A 19,246-nucleotide genomic window follows, 5' to 3' on the forward strand; every position below is an offset into this window, starting at 1 on the left:
TTACAGAAAGGTCGAATGACATCGGGTGGAGATTCGTTTAGAACAAGGATAGGACACAAATTAAAAGAACGCTGGAACGCTAATTCCATTACGTTTCGATGGACGGCAAAAGTCGCCTCCGTTAGAGTCAAAGCCGGTAAAACGTAATTGCGACTTCACTAAGCTGGGCTCCGCGCGGTCTGATACGGACGAAAGGGGACCTCTCTGTAACGGCTGATATAAAAGCGGCAATAAATTTAGCAGGATGAACGCACTACTTACACCGAACGAGCACGCTCGCCGCTCGCCACCGTCGCCCGCCGCGCCGCCCGCCGCCCGCCAGCGCGTCGTAACGAGGGGCACGCGCCCAAATGCCTTGTTTTTTATCCGTCCGCTACCGCTCCCATTGCGAAGCTCATTTACTAAATAATTGATTATTCATCATCATAATTTTATTATATCAACTAGTTATTGTTATTTTACGTGCGTTCATTTTGATACTTCAATTAACATACGGTTTTCCTTTGCGTAATCAGTAAGAATTTATATTGAAAGTAGTCGTTTACTGTTTAAAACAGACACTTTGTTCCTTTAAGTAGGCAAAAATAATGACAACGAGTTTTTGATTCATACTAGGTATTAATTGCAATTTGTGGTCATATTTTGTTTCTGCCGAAAATGTAATTGTTTATTTGGTTGGTCTAATTCGATACGAATTTCTAGCATGGCGACGCTTGGATAGTTTAGTTATTTCGTTAAGTCGGGCACGATCTAGTTGGCTGTCTTGCAACGTTTGCGCCGCAGCGGTTTTGACTCTTGCCTGAGAGCCGTGCCAGCAACTTACGTTCACGATTTATTTAAAAAGTTACTTTCGCAAAGAAATATGCTTTCGGATAAATTTTGGAGGTGTTTAATAATGGAAGACCTCAATAATAATTATTGAATTTATAATAAGTAATAAAAAAAAACATATTTGACTTGATTGGCGTATTGTTTAAATCGGATCTCTGACTTTTGAATAAAAATGCGTAATTAATAATCGTTGAATATTTTAAAACATTTAAAATTGTGAACCAAATTTTGTATGGTGTAATTCAGCTTTATGAAATCTTTCTAACAAACTAATGCATCAACGACACAAAATAAAATACAGTATCTGTTTATAAATACGGCTAAAATATACAAAATTCGGGTACAAAGATGAATTAAAACGTTATAAAATATAACTAGGTCGTATGAAAGTAGGAGATTCAAAGGAAATGTTGTCATTTTGGATAAACATGTTTATTGCAATGAAGCATGGGGGGTTCATAACAATCCCTTTCACTCTCCTCAAATTGAAAGGAGCGTGTAAAGGAAAACACGACTATAAATAAAGCTGGCATATCGACCAGATAGATTGCGAGAGATAAGCGCAACTTTACGTATACGCGGCAAGAGCTCGGCTCGCCCAAATTAACGGGACGGCGCTGCGTTTGTTTGTAGATATCGACGAGGAACCGTTTTCACAGTCACAGTACGGAAATTTATTGTAGTGTTCTAGGAGATATCTTCTTACGGTCTCATTAAAAAGGAGACACGTCGTACATAAATCTCGAGCGGGCTGGGCGGGCGGCGTGCGGTCGCCGCGGTGCTTATCTTCTGCGACGTCGCGCCGGCAATAGGCGTTATCCGGTTCCGTCGGCGCGCCATCTACGCTATTGTATCTTAGCGCCATCGCCATCGCCACTTCGTTCTTTGCCGAACACCCGACCATCTAAACTTCGTTACATTATCCTCCCTCGAGATACGTTTCTTGCGAATATTCGCAAGTATCCGTAGTTCAACTCGAAAGAACTTTATTGGTCTGCTTTGCATCAGACTAATGCTAAAAGAAATATAAAATAGATCCAACATTGTGTTTTTCTTTTCACATTTTAAATGATGCGAAAAATATTGGATTCAAGTAAATATTTTTTGGCGCCACCGTGGTGTTAAAATATAAAGCATTATGAACAGCCGCCGCCTCTGAGTTATCGGAGCGACGGTCCTATAAAGTTTTATGTCGTTATGCAACATCCAACTTTGTGCAAAACGACCCAACATTCACTGTATGAATTTCAAGCGCTAACTCCGTAACTTGGAATTGAAACATTAGGGAATTTATTTTGAGCAACCTTTTGCACTAGTTTCGGTTACACAGCGCTTGTTTCAAATAAGTTATGACATGTTTGTCCCTATCGAGTCAGATAAATTATCCACTTTGCGTTCAAGTTTGAACAAACTTATCACTAAACACTGAACACTCGGCTGCAAAAAGTTTGTTCTAAATTTATTTTATGTTATGTAATGACTTCTATATTATATTTGGCAACTAAATTACATTTTGTAAATCGACTTTCTACAAAACAATTTTTAGTACTTGTCTAATGAAATACATATTAACAGTGTAATACAATTTTTTTTTATTTTACTGTTTTGCCGTTTTAATATTTAAGCATTACAAAATTACTCAATAAAAACAAGTATTTTGTTTGCTTGTATAGTTGTGTCCACCAAGTGTTTTGTTAAATTACTTAATCGTTTTTAGCGTTGTTTTTATGCTCTTACCATAGAGGCACAACATAAAACTTAGTGTAAAAAGCCTAATAACATCACAAGCTTTATACTACCCTTCCAACATGTAAATAATTTTTCCTTATTTTAAATGGAAATGGTTGGTGGTTTTAACCAGGTCAGCTGCAATAAGCGTAGTTATTTGTGTAGTAGTTGGTGTACCGCGTGATGTGTAACGTGATAGCGAGCGACTGCGGATGTTGCAGGTGCTACGGCAGCGGGCGTAGAGGAGGTAGGGGCAGGTATCTGGGGGCTAGGGGCTGCCTCGACAAATGACAATAATTGACGCGCAGGGCACCGACACTGTGGCGCAGCTCTCAGTCAGCGCACTCATCGACTCTAATCGACTGGTGATTTCAATGAATGCACAGCGACGGATTCACCAAACGTCACCGTTCGATGCACCACTTCTACTGTAATGGCATCAGACATTCACTCAAAATGTCGTTGGTAGACCGCGCGCTGTGAATTTACGACACTGACGACGACCAATAAATGTAAATTTTATGGTTTATGGTAGATTTAACGGCAGTGAACTCTTTTACCGATACGGTAAAGCAATCGTTGCATTGGCTATTTGTCAAATCTGTTTACATTATTATCGTGGGATCCTGACATGAGGTGATGCGAGTTTAAAACTATGGTAGTTTTTTAAAATCTAAATAGGCGTAGAAGTAGTTTCTTAGAATAAATAAAGTAAAAGACGCATAAATAAATTGTTTAACTTATACTTTCATAAAGAAGAAGTAAAATGAAAACTTTTATATTTTGGCGTAGACGCGTAAAATCTGATAAAGCCTGACCACATTTTTCAGCATTATAGTTAGTAAAGAACAAAAGAAACCTTATATTCTTTTTATACCTGATCGTAAAAGAACGAAATGCCAAAAACTTTTTATAATTCATATCAGTTTAATGTTTGAGATTAGCGGAATAATACCAAGACAACAATTTATTATAAGTAAAATAACGAAACAGCAAATATTGTAATGATTTTATATCTCTACTTCATATTATAGTTACACATATTCCAACTGAATTTAAAATTCTAAATTGCAATTCTAATTGCGTATTGCACGGAACATATTCGATTATCAGGCTTCTTAACGGACTGCTTGTGCTTCATCAATTCCAAGGTAAAGACAGCTGCCAAAAAGAATGAAATGTTCGCCAAAATGGACGCTATATTTCACTGCAGTTAAAGTTTACTGAAAATAACGAATTTTAGAGAAGTGTTTAATACTGTGGTTAAATACATTACACTAAATATTTATAATTTATATACCCAGTAAATATATACAAATCGACTGAATATTCTACTTGCAACGTGTAATAATATTAAACTTTGTGTGATGTTATGTCTACTATACAAATATGGTACATGAATGGCGTTCAAATTCATTGCCTATTTTGAAAACAATTTTGCTAATTATTTTATTATGAAATATAAAAAAAAGTTGGAAGCAATTAAAATTGTCATCTTATTTAATTTGAAAGGAAAATTGAATATAAAATGAATAAAGAAGGGTGCTAAGTCCTTGCAACTGTGTAATAAGGGTTGATCTAGGCAGGCGCCTGGGCAAGGGGAGCAAGGTGAAGAGCGGTCTGCCCCAGTCTGATAAGGCTATTAAAAGTTACGCTTATAGACTTCTGAGAGGATTAAATCGATGCGTTCCATTGATACCAAGAAAATAACAAAACAAAATGAATTAATGTTTACATTGAAGATGCTGTTCAGTTCTGAAGAAAAATTTAACAAAAATAAGACAGAGAGTTAAAGATATTACGAGGTACATTGAAAGGGGGTAAAGAAATCACCTTAAATTCATATGTCTACACTTAAGTTGTATCGTTGCAAATTAAATAAAATTACTAACGTAAATTATAATGTTCTATTTAAAGTAGGGTAATAATTAATTATGAATGACTAAAATTTTAAAACATGTTATATACATATATAATCTTTAGAGAAATAACATTTTTCATTTAACTTTAAAAATCTGTTTAATGTTATAATTAATTTAAACCTATTGATAGACCAATATTTATAAAAGATAATATTACCCATCAGAGTAATTAACGATTAATTCTGTTCACCAATACTTCCTAATCATTAAAGAGCTTTAATTAATGTTATTATATTTCAGGAAGCTTTGAGAGGCAATTACCAGGAGAATCGCGTAATAATTTACCCCACACCATGTACAGTAACGAAACAAACAAGAGATTAAACAATGCGAAGACGCGACGCGCCGTGATATCGGTTTGGAGCGCGGGCGCGTCATATTTCGGCACGTACGTTCTTGTCTATGGTGTAAAATACGGAACGTAGATCGGGACAAAAGATACGTGCGAGAGAATTTTGTTCAAAGCAATTATTGTGAATAGTGTTCACTTCAGCGCTGGTAGAAATTCGCGTATAAATCGCGTCACAGACCACAAACAAAAACGTGCATGTGGACCGGCGCCCATTATTCTCGACTGCATAATCGCTTCGTCCGACGCCCGCATCGCTTCCCGTGCTATTTTATTTCCTCTCTGTTTCAACTAGGCGGAGCTTTTTGAACGAGTCTTCGGCAGGGAAATTAAACCATGTTTAATTCTGTTTAAGGTCTGGTTCCGGCTAGAGCGCGCAGCGAGCTTGGGTCCGGGGCCGATGAGATCGGCGACAGACCGAAGCTACCGCACTACACTATTGGCACAATGTGTGTTCGTTTTAATAGGATTAAACTCATTGTTACATACGATCTGAAAGGACCATGAGCCAAATGAAATTGTTTCTAACAAATCGAAGCAGACAGTGTGAGAGATATTGGAAAATAACAGTCACGATTCCAACGAATAAAGCAAAGAATGCCTCTGTTGATACCAATATGAGAGTGACACAAGTACGAGACAAATACTGTTGTCGAATAAAATCCTAAGAAGATACAGATATTCTTAATTAAGGAAAGTAAGTACGTAATTTAATGGAATATAAGTATTAAATTATTAAATTCAAAAAGAGAAAATATCATTTTTTAGATGCGAATTAATAGACTTCAAAACACATCATACAAATGTTGCCTCACTTGTGCCTATGGACACTGCGTAGGCATCCCGTAGCTAGTCGCCGTAGAGTAATTGAGTTTTCGAGGTTTAGCAAAAAGTAGGGCTAATAATTTGAGTTTTGGCAATTTCACTAGTTGTAATTGAATGTTGGACAATAAAGACAGGTTAATTACAAATTTTTGGGTGGATAAAATTTGGCTTTGAAACCCCCTCGTCTATCGAACCTAAAAAGAATCGTTAAAGGAATTCTAATAATTAAATAAGAGTGAGGGTATTTATTTAATTATTTATTGACTCTTATTGCTTTATAAATTATACAGACAAATGACTAAAAACTAATTTAAATAGCAATGGCGGTATTTGATGAATATTAGTTGGTGGTTACTACATACAACTCTTTTTACACATACATATATAATATTTCTAAAGTTACGTTTATAAGGCTTACTAAAACATATAAATAATACAATTTAATGAAAATTTATTTTCTATACGTATGTTAAGTTGTTAACTAATGGAGATGAAAAATTTACGAAAGCTACTATGAACAAATATCATGTCTTCGTTTTCTTCTAGTAGAAAAAGTCGTTATGTATGTGAATTAATGTTGAAATCTTTTAACGCCTGATTATACAATACAAAGCTTGAAGAGCTCGCTTATTATGTGAGTTCCTGTTTTTCTTTTTCAGGCGTAACACAGGTTAGTACACGTGTGTGTACTCAGAGTACCTATTACCGGAGTAGGTTGTAGACTAACGAGTCCGTAGTTACTAACGTACACCAGTTTGCACTTTCGAACACCTGTTTATGTACTTTATAGGTGCGCCACTTACGTTTGTTTCCTCGGTTTAAAAAAAGGTCGGTAAAACAGCAACGTTTATTGAGCGAGAAATATAAAAGAAAAATTCTGTGAGTACTTCAATGAAGGTTAACGCGAGCTGTTGTGTTTAATATTGTTGTTGTGTTTAATTAAAATTAAAGTTCTATATATATAAAAGAAAGTCGTGTTAGTTACACTATTTATAACTCAAGAACGGCTGAATCGATTTGACTGAAAATTGGTGGGCGGGTAGCTTAGAACCAGGAAACGGACATAGGATAACTTTTACCCCGTTTTCTATTTTTTATTCCGCGCGGACGGAGTCGCGGGTAAAAGCTAGTTATTAATAAGAGAACAAGGCTGCTACGCTTAAGGCTAGCGCATTGCTTGTAGAGAATAAAAACAATCAATACGAGAACAATTTGACATATCAATTGGGACGGCGCGGCGCACCGCCGAGGTGTTTTTTTTTTGATATCGTCGATGTTACACACTGCTATCGTTTCTAATTATTTAGCAGTGAAAGAAATATATTTATAAATCGTAATATTTAAAACGTAATAGTAATCAGATTACGTAGATTTTAAACAAAAATGGCAAATTAAAACATAAAAATTCATTTTCTGAAATTATCTTTTACAAAATGTGAGAATACCCACAACCTTAACCTTTATTGCGTACTTACATAGATAACAAATAACGTAAAATTTTCGAAAATGCAATAAAAATCGGAGCTAACAATTGAAAAATCCGTTACGAAGGCCAAATTGAGCGGAAATAGATCAGTACCGTTAGGTAGTCTATAAGAAAGACGTGATAGCTGTACGCTTGGCTGCTGCGGAGTTAAATTGTAAGTCATTACGATTGTACAAATCATTCAAGGTTCGCCATTGGACTACGTGACCAATGACATCATATCATATGCTCATCATCATCATCACCAAAATCTTTGAAATTATTTAACACTAAGAAGACGTGACATAAGTGTTTAACTCAATTCTGAAGAAAAATAAATTTAAATTATTAATTACTACTATAGCATAAAATTTTATAGCAATTTATTCCATGTTATGATTCCTTTTTATGAAACGTGTGTAAAAATGAATAAAAAAAGATAATTTAAAACGTTTTAGATAATTAAATGCGGAACAATGTAAAATGAAAATTGAAATTTACGGCGCGACTGTAAATATTTATATTATCACAGTAATTTACCCAAAGGATTAATTAATTGAAATCCCAAACAGCAGCCAGGCTACAAAACGTCACAATAAATTATTCAAAAAAGTAAAGCAAGTAATAAATTTAAAGTATACAATAAAGCATCAATAAATGTTCTTATGTGCAATTGTATTTATAGATTTATATGACAATTTCATTATTTGCAATATTGATTGGTTCGCATCAATCGCGATATGCAAATATTAGCTTCGCTCGGTGACCGGCGCGGCGCGGGCGGCCGGGCGGACGGGCGACCGAGTGATTTACGTGTCGCGACACCGGTTTATGCAATTACGACAGCTTATTAAAAATTAACTGTTGTTTCAAACATGTCCCCGATATGACAACGCGTTATAAATTATTCACATATCAGCTCTCAACGTTAACCCGTTTTCATCGGATTTTGCACTAGCTTTTATTGGTAAATTGAAATACCTTTCTCGATTCACGTACGTAACCACATAATTACTTACGAGGTGAGAGATAAGAGTGCGGTCAAGCGTTGGCCTATTTCAAATTAAAAAGGAGCACTACTTAACATGTCGGGGTTATTGAAATGGATATGGTTGAAGTAGAAGAGTAACATTCGTTGCAAATCAACTGGTAAGATAAATAAAACTAACGAGTGGTGCTTCACATTTACACAGAATTTAAACCTATTTTCTAAATAGAAACATTTTTAAGTACTATGTAAGCATGAAGCTTTGACACTTAAAAATCAGTTATAACTTTTTCAATCGTAAGCATCGGTAATTGCAATTACAGTATTTTAATTGGGTGTTTGGTTTATAAAATATTTTTGTTGGTATTAAAGTTGAAAAAGGATTGGAAAAGGATTTGTGTAAGACTATTATTATTTTCAATATACTATTAAACAAAATTAAATATATGATTATCTAAATTTAACTAACTGCGTATGTAAATTCTGATTAACATTATTATGATGGCCTGTTCATCGATTTCTATTTAGCACATAACGTTGATTATATTAATGATTTATGATAATGTATAAAAGAGTTGAACACATGTGTATAATTTTAAATTGGACAATTTCCGTAGTATTCGCGTGGAAATAGTCCCCAGGAGCGGGTGGCGCGTAAATCAGAGCGCCGCGCCGCGTCGGGGGTACTGAGCCCCGAGTCTCTAGCGCCGCCGCTTTCATTTCACCCAGAATCCAAATTGATGGTGCACGCACCTATTATTATCCCCGAGCACACGTCGCAGAATCAACCTAATTAAACGCTCGGCACATAAGCCTCATCGTATGCGACAAATGACTTCATGTAGAACATAACACCGCCCCCTTCACGGCTGCATCATCAAAAATATCGCAAAAAGCCACAAACGACGCTGGGCGTAATGGCGAATATAATGTATGCTAATGAGGGCGGCGGCGGCGGACGTGACGTCACGCGCTGGACCGCAGCCACCACCGGCCGCACTTAACGAGCGGGTGTGCATTTTCAATACGCAGACCGAGGTCCGATTGTAGGCTGACCCTTGCCTGACTACAACAAACTACTGCAATTAATAGAGTAACAACTTCTGCACGCATTGTGCAACATATTGAATTATCTGGTAATCTTCCGTTCTTCACATATTAGTATTTATAGCACAAAGTTGGAATAACTCAAAACAATTACATGATAGGACACCTAAGGCGTTGCTATTTGCAACAATAAAAACAACACTAGTACTACGAAAATAATAAAGCTCGCTCGCAAAATAATAAAAACATCAGCCGTCCGCGAGGCGCCAGTAAAGCCCTGCCGTTTCAGCGGACTTTGTCATGTCTTAGTTACTGTAACTTTTAATATAAGTTTTTTCTTCTTCGTACAAACTTTTTCACATTTTTACACCTAAACAAGCTCTTTCTTTATCTGTTAAGTTTTATATTGTCTCAATCTCACTTACTACGATATACAACGGCTTATTTTAGGCTTCTATTGTTTTGTATGATACTATTTGCATAGTTTTTGAAGTACGTGTGTATCATCAATCACAGAGTGTCGACTGATTTATGAGAGGCGAGCGGAGGCACGACACGAGCCTAGTCTGTTTGCAATGACGATGCGATTAAGAGCGGTTCAGGGAGGGAGACATCGGAGAGGAAGGGGCCGCGCCGTTAACTGACGCGAGTGCCGTCGACTTAAAATTGTACCTTTACGACCAGCTAGAGCAAAACTTACGCTGCATCATTGACGGTGTAAACCAAACAAATTTACTGAAGCCATACCAACATATCCGACGACCAAATCTGTTTATTTAGTGATAGCAGACAGGTAAAAGTAATCAGTTAAATGTCCGTTATGAGGGAAAGTGCTATGACACAACAGGTTTTCGTCTTTAATAACGTTCCTGCTTTGATCACAACTTACATTGATCACAATCACGTGACATATCAGAAAGGCACTTCATAGCTAAAAGGTAACTTGTATTAAGTCGTTTGCATTGTTGTGTTTATAAAAAGCAGCATCTGCCGTAAAATAAAGCGCGGGCACGTCACAAAATCACATATAGCTATCAAGCTCTTGCTCCCGCGAGAAAATTGCGGGTATTCATCATAAATGCGTGACGTTTAAAAATTTTCAACCGCCCGCCAGTCGGCCCCCACGTATAAATCAAAGCAAACAGTAGTTTGGGCGAGTGCGATACTATATTACCTCTTTTGTTCAAAAATTTTCGCATACATCACCTTACAACGCGCGCTGCAAGTTTTAAAATCCTTTTACATTTATGACATAAAGTTGATATGATAATGTTCAAACGCATAAAGTAGCAAAGTTCAAAAAGGTCCGTACGTCGGAAAATGTTGTTAAATAAATGTGATATAACAGTTTTGCAGGAAGCTCTCGTGTGTGCAATAATTTAGTGTTGGTTAGCTGATATTTATTGCTCGGTTAACATGGTTCTGGTTTACACGGATGAAGAGTAATAATTACGTGCTAGTTTATCGAGCATATTGCAACGGCATACTGGAAGCTCATTACGCACATTTCGCATCTAATGGCTGGACCGCAAATGTTTTGCAATGTTCACTTTATCGCATTAATACAATGCGAACAGTATCATTTTTAACTGCTGATTACGACACGGCCGATTTATAGATTGTAATAACAGTATAGTATGTGGTAGTATGTGGTTTAAAATTTAAATTACATAATAGATTAAATTATAATGACAGATTTTGATTAATCTTACTAATACTATAAATGTGAATGTTTGGATGGATGTTTGTTTGAAGGTATCTCCAGAACGGCTCAACGCATCTCGATGAAATTTGGCATAGAGGTAGATCATAGCCTGGAAGAACACATAGGCTACTTATTAAGTCTTTTTTAAACAGCTATTCTTTAAATATAAAAGTCTTGTTTTTATCTGGAATCGACGAGTTTGTACGTCCATATTACTATTTTAGAAACTAAAGCAGGAATATTTATAAAATACTTAAATACAAACACTGTTAAGATATTTTTTTTTTATTTCACAATAGTATTTCATGAAACATGTTACATGGGTTGAATGACCTGGTGGCAATAACAAATCTGATACAATGCAGACTTTAGACCGGGCTGGAGTACCGTAGCTCAGTAATTGATATACGTATTTGGCAGTAGCGACTAGGATTTGCATAGCATTAACGCTGTAGTCGAACGAAAGCTATGTGCATAACAGCCGCTTGTAATAACACAAACAGAGTGTTAATTTCCGATGAACTGCTGGTATTTGTTATTCGGCGAGCTTGCGAATAAACGAATAGTAAAATGTGTAGGTATTGCGCCGGGGAAGTTTCCATGTAAAGTAAATTAACATAGAGCTCACATGTGAATTGCGAGAGCCGGTTCGACTGCCGCGCGGCACAACACTCCTAACGAGAGGCGTAGGAACTGGCAGCCGCGCACACCGCTCGCTCCTCTCCTCGGCGGCGCGGCCTCGGACCACCCTATTGCATTTATTCATGTCGTTACCGCTAACGATAATTTTATCGTGTGCTCATTTGCCGGCGCCAGACTCGAGATCATCTGTCAGCGACTACAAATCGACAATTTGTTCGGCACTAAAAATTTTATTGCGACCTAATTGACCCCGATATTTCTTCGGCGGGTCTACCAAAGTAGCTCCATTTGTTGTTCTAATGGTATTTTCATGAATGCGTTTTTTCTTTTTGTTTCTTTCATTATCCGAATACCCTTGAATTCATACAAAGAACGCAGCAACGATACGAATAAAGTTGAAACGTTATCTTTAAACAAATTTAATATTAGCCAAGTATCGTACTGTAGAAAGGTTTTATGTGAAAGTCTAACAGGGCCATCTTGAAAATTTCTCCCAGAGCGTTGTAGGTGGGTAATTGAATAGCGCAGTAGACGCCGCCGCTCGGCAGTTAAGGACGTGGCTGGCCGCTGCACGGCGGGGGGCGCGGGCCGCGGTGCACGCTGGGGCTATACCATAATTGCACAAACTTTCATGTGCTTCGCATACATTTTCATAATTAAAGAGGCGGTTCGCACCAACTGGCAAAATTCTTAACTTTTATTTACATTATCTTTATGAATGGAAGACATTTTTGTGGTCACTGAAGGAAGCTACAAGATTGTAATATTACCTAACAATTTTCTAAGTTTGTACAGTTTTCTGAAATGGTATTTTAGGACAGGACCAGAGGTATAATGGTGCCTACGATAAAGTGTCGTAGATATCATTATTTTTCTTCTAGTTAATTTTTATAAAATTAACAGGAGTTAGATTTCTTACCTTACTCAATTGTTTCTTTAATCTAAAGATATTTAGAATTATTCTGTTCGTATTCTCTTTAGCTTGTATAATCTAATTTTGTGAACAAAAACAAAATAAATAATTATACAACAAAAGTTAGAAAAGTCAAAAGAACAAAAAGAGAGGGTTTATCTAATGAACTTACAAAAAAGTATGTAGGGTGTACACAAGGGGTTGCTCATTAGAAATTCTCAGGGAGAGGCAAGCCCGGACTCCTTGCTGGCGCGCGACGTGGGATTTAAAAGAATAAAGTTAGTGGCCTGCGGTAAAAGAGCATCGAAGAGCTTGCTAATGAAAAAAGACTTGTACAATATAAGAAACAATATAATATTTGTATATTAGCTATTTACACAATTAATTACATTGGAGAGTCTTTATGTTATATCGAAAAAATCATATTTCGCACTCAAGATGTTTTTGCATTGCGTTTAACGAAAAAGCAATTTTTAAATTTTTGTTCTATCTGTCTGACTGTCTGCAAGTCCGCGTTTGTTCCGGGTAGTCTCTGAAATGACTGGATCGATTTAGACAAGATTTATACTGTATGGTAACTTACGTCTGCGGTAGTAACTAGACCTACTAATTGTTTATTTTTTTATTCTGCTCTGATGAAATCATGGGCAACCGCTAGTTTCTTAAATAAATAATGGAGTCTGGTTGCACTGAAAAACTTGCATATAATCTACGTAGCATAGGTTTATAAGTGCTACGGAAGCCATTAGCATTGGAAAGTGATAGTTTAATTTTTTTACCGTGGGTTTCCACTACTGAAAAGTCAACAAAAACATATAGTTATCTCCACTTCGTAATAAAAACTCACGGTTAGATATATTTAATCATTCAATATCATTTAATTTATTTATCAGATAAGATGTATCGTAAAATAAATATTAGTCTTGAAAAGCAGGAAAGGAAATGGAATTTATGTTCACAGTATCAACAAGTACTGTTGTGGAAAAAATGTTTCGCAGTATCGAACCAACAAATACATCTGTGAGTTATATTGAACGACAAATGTGTACGTTGTGCGATGAACTGACTGCAACGATAGAAAGCCGTTCGCCCGACGATCATAAAAATATCGCCGAGTCAATGGATGATGACTTCATATTAAAACTTGTTTATAGTTTTTACAATGTACTAATTTAATAAAAAGGATAGATGGTGCAAAGAAAGTGATTAAAAAAAGGTTACACGTCTTTATCGATGTTTAGAGAGGTCGGTTAAAGAAAAAATAACATTAAAATATTTTTTATCGTTTTGAGGAATTTGGCCTTTCCTAGATGTATTAAACTTTTATATTCCGTATGTTGATTAGGATGCCCGAGGCAACATACGAAACACAATGTTTATTAATATTTTTTCTATCTAAGCTATTCTAAAATACTCTAAAGTACTTATATGATGTCAGTGATGTGACAGTGACAGATATTTCAAGAATATTAATTAAAGTTGTAAAAATAAAATTAAAATAGGAAAGTGTTGGCGTTGTAAACATTAAATCAAACAGCGGAATCGGAATCGCGTAATTTCGTGCCGAGGCCAGGAGGTGGAACAAGGAAAAAGCGAAATGGAAGTCTTTTTATAAAACCCCGAAGTAAATATCTCACTTTTCCATTAAGGACATAAAAGCAATTCCGCGAGAGACGAATAATAACGAGGGGCAGCGCTGTCCGGCCGCGGCCTCTTCCGAATTTTATTTGCATCGCGGGGCTCGTCCCGGGCCGGAGCGGACGGTGGCTCCGATTGCCCCAATAATCGCTATTGTGCGGCGGCGGCAGGGGTTGCGGGGAGAGGTAAAAAGGAGGGGGCGGGGAAGGAGGGGCAAGGCGGCCTCTCCTACAACTTCCAAATTGCATGCGCCCGAGAAAACTTCAACCTTTGAGAAAATTCCACGCGCTCCGATGTGCCCCCGATCTAAACTCGCTAAGCTATAATCAGACACGACACCGATGGTATTGCCCACAATTCTTATTTCACTTTTCTTTAATTTATAGATTACGTTACCATGAAGACGAATATAGAGTGAGATTTACAATTTTCGTGAAATTTTTTTTACGCAGTAGTCATGTTTTCAAGTTTTATATTTTTATTAAATATTGACAAAAGTTATTATTGTTAGAGCAACGATATTCATGAAAAAAATACAAACGTTACGTTTAATTTTACCTTGCATATTTAAGATAAACACCTTCTTTTTGAAGTCGGCTAAAAAAATTTATTGCAAAAAATTTAAACCACAAAAAGTTAACTGCTAGGATTATATGTAGGTATCAGATAACACCCTCACGAATCTTTCAGCGGCACATTCGCACTTAATTTTCTTGGAACAGTGGCGGTAAGAAATAAAGTTAAAATTAAGACGCGAGTTTATGGGGCGTTACGGCGGGGTCAGGGGGTGCGCGGAGGGGTCTGCGGGGGTGGTGGGGCGAGCCGCCTCGGGGTGAAGCACATTCGAATTCACCGCGCGAGCCTCGCCGTAGATAGCGGCAGGCGGAACACGTACTTCACTTCCACTAACTCCAACTATTGACAATATTAATGCACGCTTAGCAGGGCCAAGCGACGCCGTGCACCGCCTACGGAATATTGTAAAAACATAAAGGAATCGATCGTAATAACTACGAGGCTTTATCGCGGGCAAAAGAGCGCCCAGTCGGACGATTATTGGAAGAGCCTTATCGTGCGGCGCACACCGGAGCAGCCTTCTCCCACTGCCACTAATTTATTCCATATCCACTGCTAAGAGCGTCTCCGGAAGTAACGCAAATATAAGGCGAGCTCCGGGCCGCGATGGCTGCCATTAATTTCAGAATTGAAATCTGGAATTGCGGCGGCGGCTCTGGTGAATTTACATTCATCGCGGTAAGAACTTAAATCAAGTTCTCGGTTACGATTCAGTTGCGATATTATTTTATTAAAATATGTAAATGACGCCGTTCCAGGGCGTAGCTACAACGGCAAGGGCCTCGCGATTGCGAGGGAGGATAACTGCCGCGACACTATATTTTCATTAACGAGACTGTTACTAACGTTATGACTCTATTATACAATTTCTTAATTACGCACGTTATGCGAGGACGAAAATTTAAATCTAACATATCAACAAAATGTTCTCACGTCGACTTTAATTTTAATAAAATTCTCACTTTAGACCATAACAGTATAAAGCTTTTAGATCGGATAGTTAGAATGTTTTTCAAGTCGAGCTTACTTGCAATAAGGAACTAAGGGAAGAGTCCATTACTGTTTGAATATCAATATGTTTGAAAATTTCATCGGTAATTTTATAAATGAACCGTGGAATATAATAGCGAAAACTAATAGAAATAAAGAACCTAAAAATCGACTGCCACATAGAACGTTCCCTGATTGAAGACGCGACGAGACGACGAGACAGGCGTCGGCGACTGAACCAAGTCTGATCACGTAATGTGTCTATAAAGTAAGAAAATGGTTACAGGCAGCTTCAAATGATTCCGAGCACAAAGCAGTTTTCAATTTATCGGGAATAAATGCTTCGGTTGGCAGCTCAGACACCCAATTACCGCGCACAAAAGCTGATTACCGCGAGTGCGCGCAGCTCGCTCCGGCCCGCTGCGGCGGTGCGAGCGGCGGCGCGCCGACGGAATATTTGAACGACTCGCGACCACCTCTTCATTTAGTCTCTTTACTTTGCAGAGCACCCGCCGTCTGTGATTGAAATCTGGAGACGAGCGCCTTATGTGGATGTTTGTTAAATCTATAAAGCCTGCAAATATTTTATTAAATGAAATTCAGAGAGCAATTATTACATTTCATCTTTTTGCTTTATTTGCATTAAGTATCTTTATTTGCATTGTATCACTTCTAATCAAGAAGCTATTTGTAAAGTTCACTATTGTATGAGGTAAAAGGACATGATTTTTATTTATAAAGTTTGCGTAGATTGTCATTGTAACTCAGTGTTTCCTTTGCTCGCTGGTCCCTGTTGTCATTTGTGTTGAAGATGATCGGGTCGGGCTGGCTATGCGGCTCCCGAGCGCCGGGGCGCATATGCATTGTCTTCGTGTAGCTAGTTCAACTCCCAGCTGTGAACGCCCTCACCCGCGCCCGGGGAAATCATGACCGTCGCTCATCTGACTTCACTTCTCAGGCCAAAGGCGATTTTATAAGCAGACACGCATCCCTTGGAGATCATCTGATTTCATCTGAGTACCTTTATTACGACGTAAAATATTGTTATTTTCAAATAAAGAAAGTATGTATAGTACGATTTTTGCGAAGTATGAAACAAGTGGAACCTATTGATTATATTTTGTACCTTTGATTGAGCTAAAAAACCGTGTAATAAAATTGTACACGAATTTGGAAGATTATTATTATCATTTTAGTCTTTATTGCAAGTGATCAAAATTTATATGCAGACGTAGTAAGTCTAGTGTTTGAAGAAGTTCCTTTAAGTCTTTAAATCAATACACGAGTAACTAACAAGATTATTCGTCGACAGAGATCCATCCAAGTTAAAGTCCAAAATAATTAGTAATCCGGCGCGGTGTTGGCCGGTAGTCAGCGCTCGCAGTCGCCTTTCATTAGCAGTGTAAACCTACGCCCTGCTTGAATTATGGCGGCGCGTCATACGCTTAAGACGTATGCAAACAAGATTTATGTAATTAATTTACGAGATAAGAGCGGGCGCTGGGATACATATGCGAGTACATATGTACAATGGTGTAGACGACAATGGATGCCAGCCGTTAAAACCAACCTAACAATGCACCGGCTGCTGTTTATTCAACCTTTAACGTGTTTAAACATTGCGCTAGTATAAATGTTTCTAATCTTTAAGGTTTGAGTTTCCAAAAATTATTTCCAGTTTAACTGTTTAGTCTCATTGCTAATTACAGATATATAAAAAATACATTTATATTTAAAAAACCTAAAAAGTATAGTGCTAAAGTAACTTTGGAACAATAATTATTTACACAAATTCATAAAATGAGATATCAATCTTACTAATATTATAAAGGCGAATTTTTAGTCGGATGAATGGATGGATGGATGGATTGATCGATGTTTGTTTGAAGGTATCTCCGGAAGGACTCAACGGATCTTAATGAAATTTGGCACAGATGTAGAACATACATTTTCTGGAAGAACATAAAGGATATTTATTAATATTTTTTAATTCGGTGCGAACAATGGGGTTACAACTAGTTAATAACATTTTTGGAAATTATATTGATGAATGTAATATGAGTGCAATTAATAAAAACATAAGATATAAATGAGGCTTCATAAAGAAATAAGTTTATCGAATCAGGGGGAGAAAATGTCGGGAAGGAGAGTGTACAGTATTGAGGGTCGAGACGAAGCGGGGGGAGGGCGAGCAGCCGACAGCTACGGCCGGAGATATTTACGTTTATCTTCGGGTAACGGCTTCATCGCAAGCTTTATTACGACATCCACTCACGTAATCCTCCGCCGCCGTCATAACTTCTCGTTTGCCGCTCCGCTACAATGTGCCTCGCTCCCACACCGCACGGCTGCATGGCCGCGACCTCCGTGCAGCCACGCCGGTGCAGCTCCGCACACTCGTCACCTCTTTACAAGTTTTTTTTTCAAATAAGCTACTTAATTATTACTTTTTGAATAACATATTGGAAAACGAACATTGACTCCTGTAGTGTTAAGAAATCACTGATTCCATTGGACACTATAGCTCACGTTCTAATTTACACGTTAGTTGTATTTCAAGCATTATGCTGCATTACCATCTACCGTTCAATTATGCTGCATTTTTGTATGTTTTGTTGGATTTAAATTAATTAATTAAGTATTTGATGTTTATCGGATAAATGGTTATTGATGTCTGTCATTGATTTGTATAAAGAGGCTCAAGGCCTTTATTAACTAAGCTAATAAAAATAATCGAAACTGTTTTTTTAACATTAAAAGCATTTCTACTACTTAACAAATAAAAGCCGATTTTTTTCGTAAAGTAAATGGTGGCTACCTAACAAATATGAGAGAATATTAAGCAAATGTAAATGATCGAGTCATTTACAAATTTTCGGGACGCCCTGGCAGGGGCCGGGTGCTATCCTGGTCGGGCTATAAATAAATATCGGATACGGAATCCATAAATACTCAATCTAAATTCGTAAATTTTCGCCGGTCTTCGCGAAAATTGAAGAGGTAATTTAAAAGAACTCCGGCTCGAGATCTTCCTTAGGAAACCGAGATATATCCTCGAGTTAAACTTCGGAAACGATGATTAAACGAATACGTCTAAGAGTCTAATTTAATGTAAATGTATTCACACCTAATATTGGATGGATGAATTGTGTTGCAGAAAGGCCGAAATTGAGCGGGTAGATTGGAACAGGGCAGCTTAGCGCAGCCACCGGAAGTAGGCTCTGACGGCTACCGTATAATAGCTTCTAAATTGACCCCTCTACTTCGGTCTACGTTCGCCAAATACTGCCAACACTTACATCAGCACTTTCATACATTCACTCTTGCATATATGTAAAGTGCAAGTGTATTTACAATTTTGATAAAGTAATTATTGATCCAAACATAAATATTCTTCTTAATTAAGTAACAATAAATTTGAGTCGAATCATTTACTAGATTAATTTTCATACAAAACATTAGCACGAAATCACTCCGGAAGTTTCAGAAGTGTTATTTCCTTTTATAGCAAAGGCAAACGCCAACCGAGCGGCGGCGGCGGCGAGGGCAGCTATGAGGATAGTCAAATATAAACATAAAAGGGACAAGTCCCACGAAATACTGACATTGTAGGATCCTAAGCCCTGT

At 37.4% G+C, this 19,246-nt stretch overlaps 1 protein-coding gene across 1 annotated transcript in view; it reads right to left on the reverse strand.

Moving 5' to 3' along the window:
* Positions 1–19,246, reverse strand: part of LOC106719784 (E3 ubiquitin-protein ligase mib1) — a 142,764-nt gene that overhangs the window by 39,980 nt on the left and 83,538 nt on the right.

The sequence above is a fragment of the Papilio machaon genome, chromosome 1 (assembly GCF_912999745.1).
Source record: "Papilio machaon chromosome 1, ilPapMach1.1, whole genome shotgun sequence".
Lineage (NCBI taxonomy): Eukaryota > Metazoa > Arthropoda > Insecta > Lepidoptera > Papilionidae > Papilio > Papilio machaon.